Raw genomic sequence first — 14,909 nt, 5'->3', positions numbered from 1 at the left:
AAATCAGATAGATAGTGGGAACAGCAGTGTGAACAGCCTCTGCTTACCTCAGCACCTCTTGTAGCTCCAGTATTATATCAGACAGAGTGGACAGCAGTGTGAGCAGGCTCTTCTTACCTCAGCACCTCTTGTAGCTCCAGTATTAGATCAGACAGAGTGGACAGCAGTGTGAGCAGGCTCTTCTTACCTCAGCACCTCTTGTAGCTCCAGTATTAGATCAGACAGAGTGGAGAGCAGTGTGAGCAGGCTCTTCTTACCTCAGCACCTCTTGTAGCTCCAGTATTATATCAGACAGAGTGGACAGCAGTGTGAACAGCTTCTTCTTACCTAAGCATCCCTGTTAGCTCTAGTATTAGATCAGACAGAGTGGACAGCAGTGTGAACAGCTTCTTCTTACCTAAGCATCCCTGTTAGCTCTAGTATTAGATCAGATAGAGTGGACAGCAGTGTGAGCAGGCTCTTCTTACCTAAGCATCCCTGTTAGCTCTAGTATTAGATCAGATAGATTGGGCAACAACTGTTTTAGTGGCCTCTTCTTACCGCAGCACGTGGCCTCTTCTTACCACAGCACCCCTGATATCTTTAGTATTAGATCAGACAGATAGGGTGAAAAGCAGTGTGAGCCATTTCTTCTTACCTCAGCACCCCTGGTAGCTCTAGTATTATATCAGGCAGACCAGGTAGACAGAAATGTGAGCAGCCACTTTTTACCTCAGCACCCCTGGTATCCCTAGTATTAAATCAGATAGACAAAGTGAACAGCAGTGTGAGCAGACTCTTCTTACCTAAGTACCCTTGGTAGCTCTAGTTTTACCTTGGACAGACAGAGTGGACAGCAGTGTGAGCAGCCTGTTCTTAACTCAGCATCCATAGTATCTCCAATATTACATCAGATAGACAGGGTGAACAGCTGTGTTAGTGACCTTTTCTTATCACAACCCCTGGTATTAGTATTAGATCAGACAGAACGGGTAGACAGCAGTGTGAGCAGCCTCTTATCTCAGCGCCCCTGCTATATTCAATATCTGATCAGATAGACAGGGTGAACCACAGTATGAGCAGCCTCTTCTTACCTCAGCACCCCGGCTATCTCCAATATCAGATGGACAGGGTGGACAGCAGTCTTGACAATGCAGGTTATCTCCAGATCAGCGCAATGACTCAGCGGTACAAATGGTGTAAAATATTTTTTTAGCCAAAATGCATGCAATAAAGGAAGAAACGCATATATTATATATATATATATATATATATATATATATATATATATATATATATATGTGTATATATATATATACCCAAAGCTGTCCATGTCTTTTAAATATTAACTCCACTTGCAAAATCTTACTCTGTATTCGAATATCCATATAATACTTTGTACCCTGCTTATTGGCATTTTTTCTCGCTCCTCCCTTCTTCACCCGATGGCTTCCTATATCGGTGACTACTCTGGCTATACACTCGTATTAGACTAAATATCTGGGGTCACCAGTAGTTATTCTGCCCAAGGCATATAACCTGCAACCCCCGTAATATAGGCATGATCTTTACAAAAGCTAGAAGGAAATGCAAGAAGTTTGTACTTTTGTAAGAAACTCTTCTGAGCCTTTAGAAAAACAGTATGACGATGAAGAGTAGAATATAAAACAACATTGGTGGTCCCTAATCCGTTCTTGGATCACATAGCCAGGTCAAGGAATAGAACTGTTTTACTTGCTTCTCATACGCCCTAAAATGTATCTGTTCCAACCTTAGCTTTGAGCCAGCGGCCTTTGACTTTTACTGCTGTGTACTTTCCCCTGGTACAAACTTTAAAGGGGTATTCCCATCTCTAAGATACTATCCCAATATGTAGTAGGTGTAATAATAATGAAATTAGCAGATACCTCCAATTAGAAATGTAGTATAGTTCTCCTGATTCACTGTGTCACTTACCCCATGTGCAGGGCATTGCAGTAGTTTAGGTATCCATGGTTAGGATCACTCACATGGTGACAGTTGTTAATGGTCGTAATCATGGAAATCTAAGCTACTGGAATGCCCTGCACATGGGGTAAGCGACATAGCGAATCACAAGAACTATACTACATTTCGAATTGGAGGTGTTTGCTAATATTATTGTTATTATTACACCTACTGCATATTGGGATAGTATCTTGGAGATGGGAATACCACTTCAAGTGAAGTTCCCTCGGCTGTGACTAAACCATTATAATTATTATTTTTGGGGGGGATTTTTGTTGTGTCCTATCGGTTCATTCCAGCTATGTTTGATGATTGTACAAACTTGTGAATGTTTTTGATAATTGTATATTCTTATTTCTAAAGGTATTTTTTTGGAATCAAGGTGTTTATATTCAATGATTCGGCTGTGATATAATATAAGACATACAAGACTGTGAAACAACTGACCTAACTTCATTAGTCAACAGGACAACCCTATATAGATTGCTGGGTGTGTACCAAACATTATGCTTCTAGACTCCCATCGCTGTAGGGCATTGATGAGGGCAAATCACATTACAAAACATTACAGAAAAAAGAAAGAAAATGTAATTTAGAATGAAATACTAATTGGCAAATCATGATTGTTTTGTATAGGGAGGTAATGATTAAAGTACATTAAATGGCCATTGTCTAGTAACACTGATACTAGAATGTTACTAGAACAGGAGCCTGTGAGCATGTGCAGTAGGATTCTTTGCTGCTGTGACCTGGAGTACAAGTCCTTGCTGCCACTCAGCATTCAGCAGTGTGAGCAGTCTCTTCTTATTTCACCACCTCTGGTATCTCCAGTATTAGGTCAGATAGACAGGGTAGACAGCAGTGTGAGCAGCCTCTTCTTACCTCAGCACCCCTGGTATCTCCAGTATTAGGTCAGATAAGACATTGTGGAAAGCAGTATGAACAGACCCTTTTGAACTCAGCACTCCTGGTCTCTCCAGTATGCAATCAGATAGACAGGGTGGACAGCAGTGTGTGCAGCCTCTTCTTACCTCAGCAACCATGGTATCTCCAGTGTTAGATTAGATAAGACAGGGTGGAAAGCAGTGTGAGCAGCCTCTTCTTACCTCAGCACCCATAGTATCTCCATTATTAGATCAGATAAGACAGGGTGGAAAGCAGTATGAACAGACCCTTTTGAAGTCAGCACTCCTGGTCTCTCCAGTATGCAGTCAGATAGACAGGGTGGACAGCAGTGTGAGCAGCCTCTTCTTACCTCAGCACCTCTGGTATCTCCAGTATTAGATCAGATTCACAAGGTAGACAGCAGTGGGAGTAGCGTCTTCTTACCTCAGTACCCCTGTTATTCTCAGTATTAGATCAGGTAGGGTGGACAGCAATGTCAGCAGCTTCTTCTTATCTCAGGACCTCTGGTTTCCCCAGTATTAGATCAGAAATATGTGGTGGACAACAGTGTGAGCTGCCTCTTCTTACCTCAGCACCCCTGGCATCCCCAATATTTGATTGGACACAGCACCCCTGTTATCACCAGAATTTGATCAGATACAGTTATATGAAAAAGTTTGGGCACCCCTATTAATCTTAAGCTTATTGTTTTATAACAATTGGTGTTTTTGCAACAGCTATTTCAGTTTGATATATGTAATAACTGTTGGACACAGTAATGTTTCTGCCTTGAAATGAGGTTTATTGTACTAACAGAAAATGTGCAATCTACATTCAAACAAAATTTGACAGGTGCATAAGTATGGGCACCCCACCAGAAAAGTGACATTAGTATTTAGTAGATCCTCCTTTTGCAAAAATAACAGCCTCTAGTCGCTTCCTGTAGCTTTTAATGATTTCCTGGATCCTGGATGAAGGTATTTTTGACCATTCCTCTTTACAAAACAATTCCAGTTCAGTTAAGTTTGATGGTCGCCGAGCATGGACAGCCCTCTTCAAATGATCCCACAGATGTTCAATGATATTCAGGTCTGGGGACTGGGATGGCCATTCCAGAACATTGTAATTGTTCCTCTGCATGAATGCCTGAGTAGATTTGGAGCGGTGTTTTGGATCATTGTCTTGCTGAAAGATCCATCCCCTGCGTAACTTCAACTTTATCACTGATTCTTGAACATTATTGTCAAGAATCTGCTGATACTGAGTGGAATCCATGCGTCCCTCAACTTTAACAAGATTCCCGGTGCCGGCATTGGCCACACAGCCCCAAAGCATGATGGAACCTCCACCAAATTTTACTGTGGGTAGCAAGTGTTTTTCTTGGAATGCTGTGTTTTTTTGCCGCCATGCATAACGCCTTTTTGTATGACCAAACAACTCAATCTTGGTTTCAACAGTCCACAGGACCTTCTTCCAAAAAGAAATTGGCTTCTCCAAATGTGCTTTTGCATACCTCAGCCGACTCTGTTTGTGGCATGCTTGCAGAAATGGCTTCTTTCACATCACTGTCCCATACAGCTTCTCCTTGTGCAAAGTGCGTTGTATAGTTGACCGATGCACAGTGACACCATCTGCAGCAAGCTGATGCTGCAGCTCTCTGGAGGTGGTCTGAGCATTGTCCTTGACTGATCTCACCATTTTTCTTCTCTGCCTTTCTGATGTTTTTCTTGGCCTGCCACTTCTGGCCTTAACAAGAACTGTCCCTGTGTTCTTCCATTTCCTTACTATGTTCCTCACAATGGAAACTGACAGGTTAAATCTCTGAGACAGCTTTTTGTATCCTTCCCCTGAACAACTATGTTGAATAATCTTTGTTTTCAGAACATTTGACAGTTGTTTTGAGGAGCCCATGATGCCACTCTTCAGAGGAGATTCAAACAGGAGAACAACTTGCAAGTGGCCACTTTAAGTAGCTTTTCTCATGATTGCATACACCTGGCTATGAAGTTCAAAGCTCAATGAGGTTACAAAACCAAAAAAAGTGCTTTAGTAAGTCAGTAAAAAGTAGGTAGGAGTATTTAAAACAAGAAAATGATAAGGGTGCCCATACTTATGCACCTGTCAAATTTTGTTTGAATGCAGATTGCACATTTTCTGTTAGTACAAAAAACCTCATTTCAAGGCAGAAACATTACTGTGTCCAACAGTTATTACATATATTAAACTGAAATAGCTGTTGCAAAAACACCAATTTTTATAAAACATTAAGCTTAAGATTAATAGGGGTGCCCAAACTTTTTTATATAACTGTAGACAGGGTAGATAGCAGAATGGCGGTGTAAGCCGCCTCTTCTTATTTCAGCACTTCTAGTATCCCCAGTATTAGATCAGATACGCACCCCTGGTATCTCCAGTATTAGACCAGATAGAGATGGTGGACAGCAGTGTGAGCAGTCTCTTTTTACCCCCAAATTTCTGGTCCCTCCAGAATTAGATCAGATAGGCAGGGCGGACAGCAGGATAGTAGTGTGAGCTGCCTCTTCCTACTTCACATGCATCTGTGCTATTACCATTCTAGGGCAGGTTTCGGTCATTGTAACAGGACAGAGATTATTTTAATTCCACAGTGATTACCTATCTAGACATAACAAGTGTAATTTGCCAATTAAAGGTATTTTAAAATTTATTCTTAATGACATTTCCTTTTTTTTATTTTTTTTATTTTCCGAGAGAACCTCTTTAAGTGAGTTCTCCTGGATTTTAACATTATTGGCCTATCCTTAGGATAGGGACTTCTGCTGATCCAAAGAGTATCAGGAGCAGTTCCAGGCCTGTATAAACAATGAGAAGGATAATGAAATATATCAAGATGTATCCCATAGATTGGAACCCTACAGAACAAACTGGCTCATCCTAAGGATAAGACTTTAGTGTTAAAGTCATGAAAGAAACCCTATAGGTAATCTCCAGAATGACATTTAGATTTACATTAGATTAGGCATCTAGACCACTGTGTAATGGTGATTGAAACAGGAGGTTCCAGGCAAAATTGCCAGATGGCTTCATGTTAATATATATAAGGACCATCTGGTGACATAGTGCTGTCTGCATGTGCTTGGTAGTATGAAGGCCATACACCAGCTGAAAATCTGCTACCTCTGATAGGAGCCCCCTAATTAATTAGATCACTAAATTATAGTGCTCTACAAACTATTTCTCTGTGATTTTTACTAAACAAATCTCATCCCAGCCTTCTACATAGATTCATAGAAACCCATCCTCAATGTTTTCGGTTTAAACTGATTGCAGGAGGTCTAACTTTTTTGGTCACGTTCAACTAGTTAGCCAACCACTGATCGTAACGAAGATCACAATGGAACTGGGCGGGAATAGAACCCTCTGTAGCCAATCAGATCATGGGAAACATGCCAGCAGCAGAAGAGGAGCGTGCTGACCTTGGGAGGAGACAGTGACTTGTCCACTCATACGATGACGTTCGTGAGAAAAGGACAGTAGTATCATAAAGGACTATCTTTTTCCCGAACAGCGCCACTTGAACTCAGTGGGGCTGATACACACCCTATGAACACGAATGGTTAACTTTCATGGCAAAAGCTCTTTTTTTTTTTTCTAATCTCATACTCCTCCTTTAATTAACCAACCACCCAAAATACAAATTATATTTCACAAAAGTCCTTTAACCTTCAGTTATCCATGATTAGAAAACATATGGCTGCATTCTTCCAGAAACAGTGCCACACGTGTCCACAGGTTGTGTGCGGTACTGCAGCTTAGCCTCGTTCTCTTCAACTTAGCGGTGAGACATTGTTTCTGGAAGAAAGCAGCCATGTTTTCCTAATCCTATAGAATCTTTTAAGCCTTGGTCTATGTGAATGTGGTCATCCGTCCACCGGACTGTCTAATCTATTGTTGTTGCCGTCTGTAAAAAATTTTTTTCTTTTTTCTCAAGAAATTTAAATTTTCTAAAAGTCTAAACATGGTGGTCACTTTTTCTGTCTTGTACACTATTTGGTGTGAAGAAACATTCTTGAAGACCCCGCCAGACCACTCACTAGCAACCGGGGACATCACTGAGCCATGAAAAATCTGCATTGCTGCAACGAAAAATTTTCCACAGTTATTAGGTACAGAATCCGAGTTTTGTGACCAGTAAAAAGTTATTTTTTGGGGGATTTTTTTTTGGAGAAATTATTTAATCTCACTGCTACATACAAGTGCTGGTGCTTCTGGGTATTGGTATATTTTATTTTGCATGACATGAACCCGTCCAAATTAGTGTTATTTATTTGTGCCTGCTGTCGGTGCTGTTTTTATTGGTATTTTTGTGCATTGCCCGGACCCATCCTTTGATTTGTTCTAATTTAGCCTTCGATGATCCGCCATCTGCTGTACTCTGACTACTCTTTGGCCTAGGCTACACAGGTGATAATTAATAGTGTGATGTGAAAAGCAAAACTATTCTGGTTTGAATGATACATTTTGTTATAAGCTGATCACGGGATGTCCTTCCATTGATCAGGTGTGGAATCTGACAGCAAGTGCTCAATTTCCCTACAGCACTCCCACAGGAGAACCAAAGTATTGCACACAAAAAAAATTTAATTCATGAACACTCCAGGTCCTCCTGAGAAAGAGATGCACGTGATAGCTGCACAACTGGTTAATTCATGGAGGTCCTAAACAAGGACCCCTCTCTGTTAACTCTAAAATACGAGCCCATTATTCTCACATTGCCCGTGTGGCTTAGGCCTTCCAATGCCTGTGATAAAATGCCATTTGTCAATGTAAGCAAACCTCTTGTCAATGGATATAATTATTGTTAGAAAATAAATGCAATAATAAAAAAAAATACAGAAAAAGCTGTTATTTTTGTATTTTATTGATTATGATAATTATTTTGGCCTGCTATGCTGTGGGCGGGACGTTGGCGTGATTGACAGGTCTGCTTTGTAATAAGATCAGTGCACACAACCATTATCATCTGATATCAGAAATCATTTTATATGAAGCTCCAAAAGAGCATTTTAGGGGCAAAAGAAGATTTTGGTGAAAAGCGCTAAAGTTTCCAATGTACAGTACAGACCAAAAGTTTGGACACACCTTCTCATTTAAAGATTTTTCTGTATTTTCATGACTTTGAAAATTGTAAATTCACACTGAAGGCATCAAAACGATAAATTAACACATGTGGAATTATATACTTAACAAAAAAGTGTGAAACAACTGAAAATATGTCTTATATTCTAGGTTCTTCAAAGTAGCCACCTTTTGCTTTGATGACTGCTTTGCACACTCTTGGCATTCTCTTGATGAGCTTCAAGAGGTAGTCACCGGAAATGGTTTTCACTTCACAGGTGTGCCCTGTCAGGTTTAATAAGTGGGATTTCTTGCCTTATAAATGGGGTTGGGACCATCAGTTGTGTTGTGCAGAAGTCTGGTGGATACACAACTGATAGTCCTACTGAATAGACTGTTAGAATTTGTATTATGGCAAGAAAAAAGCAGCTAAGTAAAGAAAAATGAGTGGCCATCATTACTTTAAGAAATGAAGGTCAGTCAGTGCGAAAAATTGGGAAAACTTTGAAAGTGTCCCCAAGTGCAGTTGCACAAACCATCAAGCGCTACAAAGAAACTGGCTCACATGAGGACCGCCCCAGGAAAGGAAGACCAAGAGTCACCTCTGCTTCTGAGGATAAGTTTATCCAAGTCACCAGCCTCAGAAATCGCAGGTTAACAGCAGCTCGGATTAGAGACCAGGTCAATGCCACACAGAGTTCTAGCAGCAGACACATCTCTACAACAACTGTTAAGAGGAGACTTTGTGCAGCAGGCCTTCATGGTAAAATAGCTGCTAGGAAACCACTGCTAAGGACAGACAACAAGCAGAAGAGACTTGTTTGGGCTAAAGAACATAAGGAATGGACATTAGACCAGTGGAAATCTGTGCTTTGGTCTGATGAGTCCAAATTTGAGATCTTTGGTTCCAACCACCGTGTCTTTGTGCGACGCAGAAAAGGTGAACGGATGGACTCTACATGCCTGGTTCCCACCGTGAAGCATGGAGAAGGAGGTGTGATGGTGTGGGGGTGCTTTGCTGGTGACACTGTTGGGGATTTATTCAAAATTGAAGGCATACTGAACTAGCATGGCTACCACAGCATCTTGCAGCGGCATGCTATTCCATCCGGTTTGCGTTTAGTTGGACCATCATTTATTTTTCAACAGGACAATGACCACAAACACACCTCCAGGCTGTGTAAGGGCTATTTGACCAAGAAGGAGAGTGATGGGGTGCTACGCCAGATGACCTGGCCTCCACAGTCACCAGACCTGAACCCAATCGAGATGGTTTGGGGTGAGCTGGACCGCAGAGTGAAGGCAAAAGGGCCAACAAGTGCTAAGCATCTCTGGGAACTCCTTCAAGATTGTTGGAAGACCATTTCCGGTGACTACCTCTTGAAGCTCATGAAGAGAATGCCAAGAGTGTGCAAAGCAGTCATCAAAGCAAAAGGTGGCTACTTTGAAGAACCTAGAATATAAGACATATTTTCAGTTGTTTCACACTTTTTTGTTAAGTATATAATTCCACATGTGTTAATTCATAGTTTTGATGCCTTCAGTGTGAATGTACAATTTTCATAGTCATGAAAATACAGAAAAATCTTTAAATGAGAAGGTGTGTCCAAACTTTTGGTCTGTACTGTATATCAGATAATATTGTTTACTATAAAGATGCGGGGTATATTAGTATTTTATCTATATTATTGCTGCCTTAAAAACTTTATGCACTACAACCCACAAAAACCATGCTTATAGGACCCACATAAAACATGATGTTTGATTTACTGTCATTCCACCAATGGTAATCTTCAGAGTCAGGCAGTACTATCTGTGCTTACATCATTTACTATGAGAGATGGCAGGAATGCACCTACATTGTTCACATGGAGAAACAGCAAGCCAGTATTATCTGTAACTACCTTATTTGTAGAGAAAAGGAGGCCGCAGTATCTCTACCTACAGCTTGTGCAGAAAGAGACAAGGAAGTAGTACTATCTGTACCAATATTTCTTGTGGAAAGGAGGCAGCATTATTTCTACCTACATTTAGAAAAAGAAACAGGAAGGCAGTACTATATGCACCTTTATTTTTACAAGGAGGCAGTGCTATCTGTACCAACATTACTTATAGAGAGAAGAAAGCAGCATTATCTGTACCTGCATCATTTACAGAGAGACAGGAAAGCAGTACTATCTGTACCTTTATATTTACATGGAAGCAGTACTATTGTACCAACATTTTTTTATAGAGAGGAGACATCATTATCTATACCTACATAATTTTAAGAAAGAGACAGGGAGGCAGTACTATCTGTACCTATTTACAGTTGTGCTCAAAAGTTCACATACCCCGGTTCTTAATACCGTGTATTGCCCCCTCTAATATCAATGACAGCTTGAAGTCTTTTGTGGTAGTTGTGGATGAGGTTCTTTTTTTTCTCAGATGGTAAAAGTGCCCATTCTTCTTAGCAAAAAGCCTCCAGTTCCTGTAAATTCCTGGGCTGTCTAGCATGAACTGCGCGCTTGAGATTTCCCCAGAGTGGCTCAATGATATTGAGGTCAGGAGACTGAGATGGCCACTCCAGAACCTTCACTTTGTTCTGCTGTAGCCAATGACAGGTCGACTTGGCCTTGTGTTTTGGATCGTTGTCATGTTGGAACGTCCAAGTACGTCCCATCCGCAGCTTCCGGGCTGATGAGTGCAAATTTGCCTCCAGTATTTGCTGATAACTTGCTGCATTCATTTTTCCTTCCACTTTTACCAAGTTTCCTGTGCCTTTGTAGCTGACACCTTCCTCCCCCCAAAACATCAGCGATCCACCTCCGTGCAGCCCATTTTTCCTCAAGTGCTTCCTCATTGTGCATCTTGAAACAGCCACACCGCTAGTTTTCAGAAAGTCCTGAATTTCAGCTGATGTTGATGTTATTTGTGGGTTTTTCTTTGCATCCCAAACAATTTTTCCTGGCAGTTGTGGCCGAAATTTTTGTTGGTCACCCTAACAGAGCCCCTGATTTTCCATTTGTTAATCACAGTTTGAACGCTGCTGACTGGCATTATCAATTCCTTGGATTTCTTTTTGTATCCCTTTACTGTGTTATACAGTTCAACTACCTTTTCCCGTAGATCCGTTGACAATTCTTTTGCTTTCCCCTTGACTCACAATCCAGAAACGTCAGTGGCTGGATGAAAGATGCAAGAGTCTGTCTGGATCCCAGAAACTCACTCAGCTTTTATGCACACACACTGATTACAAGCAAACAGGTCACAGGTGAGGATGTTACCTTTAGTAGACATTGAAACCCATTTGTGTCAAATTCTGTGCATGTTATCAGGCCAAAATCACCAGGGTATGTGAACTTTTGATCAAGGTCATTCGGATGTTTTTGGTTGTCATTAATATTTAAAAAGAGAAAACACAGTAGTTTGACAATAAATGGCTTCACCCAACCAATAACCATGAGTGGAGAAAAAGTTTTTTTGTTATCATTCATATTCTTTGAAACAAGGCCCAGAAAGGAAAAATTCTGCCGGGGTGTGTAAACTTTTGAGCACAACTGTGTATATATATATATATATATATATATATATATATATATATACTGTACATGCTAGCAGTACTATCTGTACCTTTATATTTACGTGGAAACATTACTATTGTACCAACATTTTTTATAGAGAGGAGACAGCATTATTTATACCTATAGCATTTTAGGAAACAGGGAGGCAGTACTATCTTTAGCTATATATTTACAGGGAGGTGATACTATCTATAGCAGCATTACTTATTGAGAGAAGGAGTACTATCTGTGCCAACATCTACAGAGAAAGATCAGGAGGCAGCTCGATCTGTGCCTAAATAATTTACAGAGAGTTTAGGGGACAATGCTATCAGGGTCTAAATAATTTACAAAGAGATACCTGGAGGTAGTACTATCTGTGCCTAAATCACTTATAGGGGCAATACTAAAATTTCTTATTACACTTGTAGCATCGAAGACCAGGAGCACACTAATATAGTCCTCTCCATCGAGCACTGCGGACACTGTCTGAAACTTTTGCCCATAAGTGAAGTTGTGCTCCTTGCTCCACTTTGCAGTTTTCCATTTAGGTTTATGGTTTTGTTTTGAGGATAGTTTTATTTCTTCTTAACGCCTCATGTAGGAAACCGACGTCTAAGACACGAACAAATGCAACTTCTAATCTCCAGACGGTATTTCTTGTCACGAATGTCTTCTAGATACAAAACTGAGCTGTTAGCGATATACAGCGCATCGCCCGCCACAGGCTGCAATGTGAATTCATAAGAATCGGGAGGATAGAACAGTCCGGGTCTTATGTTATATTGTTTTTAAAGGAAATGTCCAAGCGGTTCAAATAAATGAAACATGATATCTTATAGGATACTATGATAATTGCATCAGAAATTAAATACTTCGGCTTCCCAACAAATAGTGTTTATTTGTGCATCTACCACCAGAGGGCACTCACAGCACAGATATTTCAACTGTCATTTCAACACCCTCTGCAGAATTCGAGAGTACAAGTGAGTATAACCAAACTTAGTGATCTATGTTCTCAGGGAAAAAATACTTCTTTCGCTACTTTAAGTCACTTCCACCACCACCTGAACTCATCATTAACTTTGAAAAACTCCACATTGGAGTAGGATCATGAACTAAGCACTCATTCTACTCAGTAACAAAAGGCGTGAATACCTATGCTTTATAAAAGAAATATATTTTATTAAGTAATACATATTAAAAACCGTTCAGAAAAGTTGCTGAAAGATAAGGGACGCGGAGGATAACGCCATGTGATGCGAATGCTAGGAATACATCTATGGTGTTGCAGCAAGGACCAAATTCATATAGTCATAACAGCCAATAAATCCTGCAACCAAACCTAACGGACGTGATCTCAGTATATTGTAACAATACATTAATTAAGCAAGCAAAGTACACAGTATCTAACTGTAAAAAGACATCAACTTTTAGTAGGGGAATGAATGTAGTACCGCATCCCTCCACCCCGACGCGCGTTTCACCCAGTTCCTTCAGGGGGAGTGTCAGGACAGGGGGAGCGTCGCCGGTTATAAATGTCAATGATCCAATCAAAAATCAGCTCGGTATAACGTTACTTACATGTTGGCTTTGCGACGCATACGTTTCCAACACAGGCTCCGCAGATAAAAGGGACTTGCGGTGTGTCAGCCTGTCCTGCCCTAGGGCAGTGATAGAGATGCCAAGCCCACTGAGTCCATCAACACAGAAGTGTTGGAAACCCGCAGATCATGCATATCCACTGCCACAGAAAGGTACAGAACTGGAAAGGGCAACAGATAGAAAAATAATTACGGTATGTACAGTACAGACCAAAAGTTTGGACACACCTCATTTAAAGATTTTTCCGTATTTTCTTGACTATGAAAATTGTACATTCACACTGAAGGGATCAAAACTATGAATTAACACATGTGGAATTATATACTTAACAAAAAAGTGTGAAACAACTGAAAATATGTCTTATATTCTAGGTTCTTCAAAGTAGCCACCTTTTGCTTTGATGACTGCTTTGCACACTCTTGGCATTCTCTTGATGAGCTTCAAGAGGTAGTCACCGGAAATGGTCTTCCAACAATCTTGAAGGAGTTCCCAGAGATGCTTAGCACTTGTTGGCCCTTTTGCCTTCACTCTGCGGTCCAGCTCACCCCAAACCATCTCGATTGGGTTCAGGTCTGGTGACTGTGGAGGCCAGGTCATCTGGCGTAGCCCCCATCACTCTCCTTCTTGGTCAAATAGCCCTTACACAGCCTGGAGGTGTGTTTGTGGTCATTGTCCTGTTGAAAAATAAATGATGGCCCAACTAAACGCAAACAGGATGGAATAGCATGAAGGCCTGCTGCACAAAGTCTCCTCTTAACAGTTGTTGTAGAGATGTCTGTTGCTAGAACTCTGTGTGGCATTGACCTGGTCTCTAATCTGAGCTGCTGTTATCCTGCGATTTCTGAGGCTGGTGACTCGGATAAACTTATCCTCAGAAGCAGAGGTGACTCTTGTTCTTCCTTTCCTGGGGCGGTCCTCATGTGAGCCAGTTTCTTTGTAGCGCTTGATGGTTTTTGCAACTGCACTTGGGGACACTTTCAAAGTTTGCCCAATTTTTCGGACTGACTGACCTTCATTTCTTAAAGTAATGATGGCCACTCGTTTTTCTTTACTTAGCTGCTTTTTTCTTGCCATAATACAAATTCTAACAGTCTATTCAGTAGGACTATCAGCTGTGTATCCACCAGACTTCTCCACAACACAACTGATGGTCCCAAACCCATTTATAAGGCAAGAAATCCCACTTATTAAACCTGACAGGGCACACCTGTGAAGTGAAAACCATTTCCGGTGACTACCTCTTGAAGCTCATCAAGAGAATGCCAAGAGTGTGCAAAGCAGTCATCAAAGCAAAAGGTGGCTACTTTGGCTACTTTGAAAAACCTAGATTATAAGACATATTTTCAGTTGTTTCACACTTTTTTGCTAAGTATATAATTCCACATGTGTTAATTCATAGTTTTGATGCCTTCAGTGTAAATGTACAATTTTCAAATTCATGAAAATACAGAAAAATCTTTAAATGAGAAGGTGTGTCCAAACTTTTGGTCTGTACTGTATTATAATGCATAAAAACATCGTATGAGGACAAAAATGTAACAAGGGCTCAATCAATAAACTGTCAAGATAGTGTTCACTTGTCCCCATGTGCAAAACCACTCTGGTAATACTGGAGTGTAGTATTAGATTAATGACAAACTTAATTAGATGACCAGATATTTGGTATTATAGTTTATGGTTAAAGTGCAAGTACTCCAAAATAGATAATTAAGTATTTGATATTAAGGCTGACTATTGTGGTGAAGTACCATACAATAAAAAGTAACTAATTAAGAATATTGTACAAATATTGTGTATTAATATACATATAAAGTG

Source organism: Phyllobates terribilis, unplaced genomic scaffold (genome assembly GCF_046119375.1).
Source record: "Phyllobates terribilis strain yellow unplaced genomic scaffold, ASM4611937v1 Scaffold_4__5_contigs__length_816908805, whole genome shotgun sequence".
In the NCBI taxonomy this organism is placed as follows: domain Eukaryota; kingdom Metazoa; phylum Chordata; class Amphibia; order Anura; family Dendrobatidae; genus Phyllobates; species Phyllobates terribilis.
Note: the sequence above shows the minus strand (reverse complement) of the source record.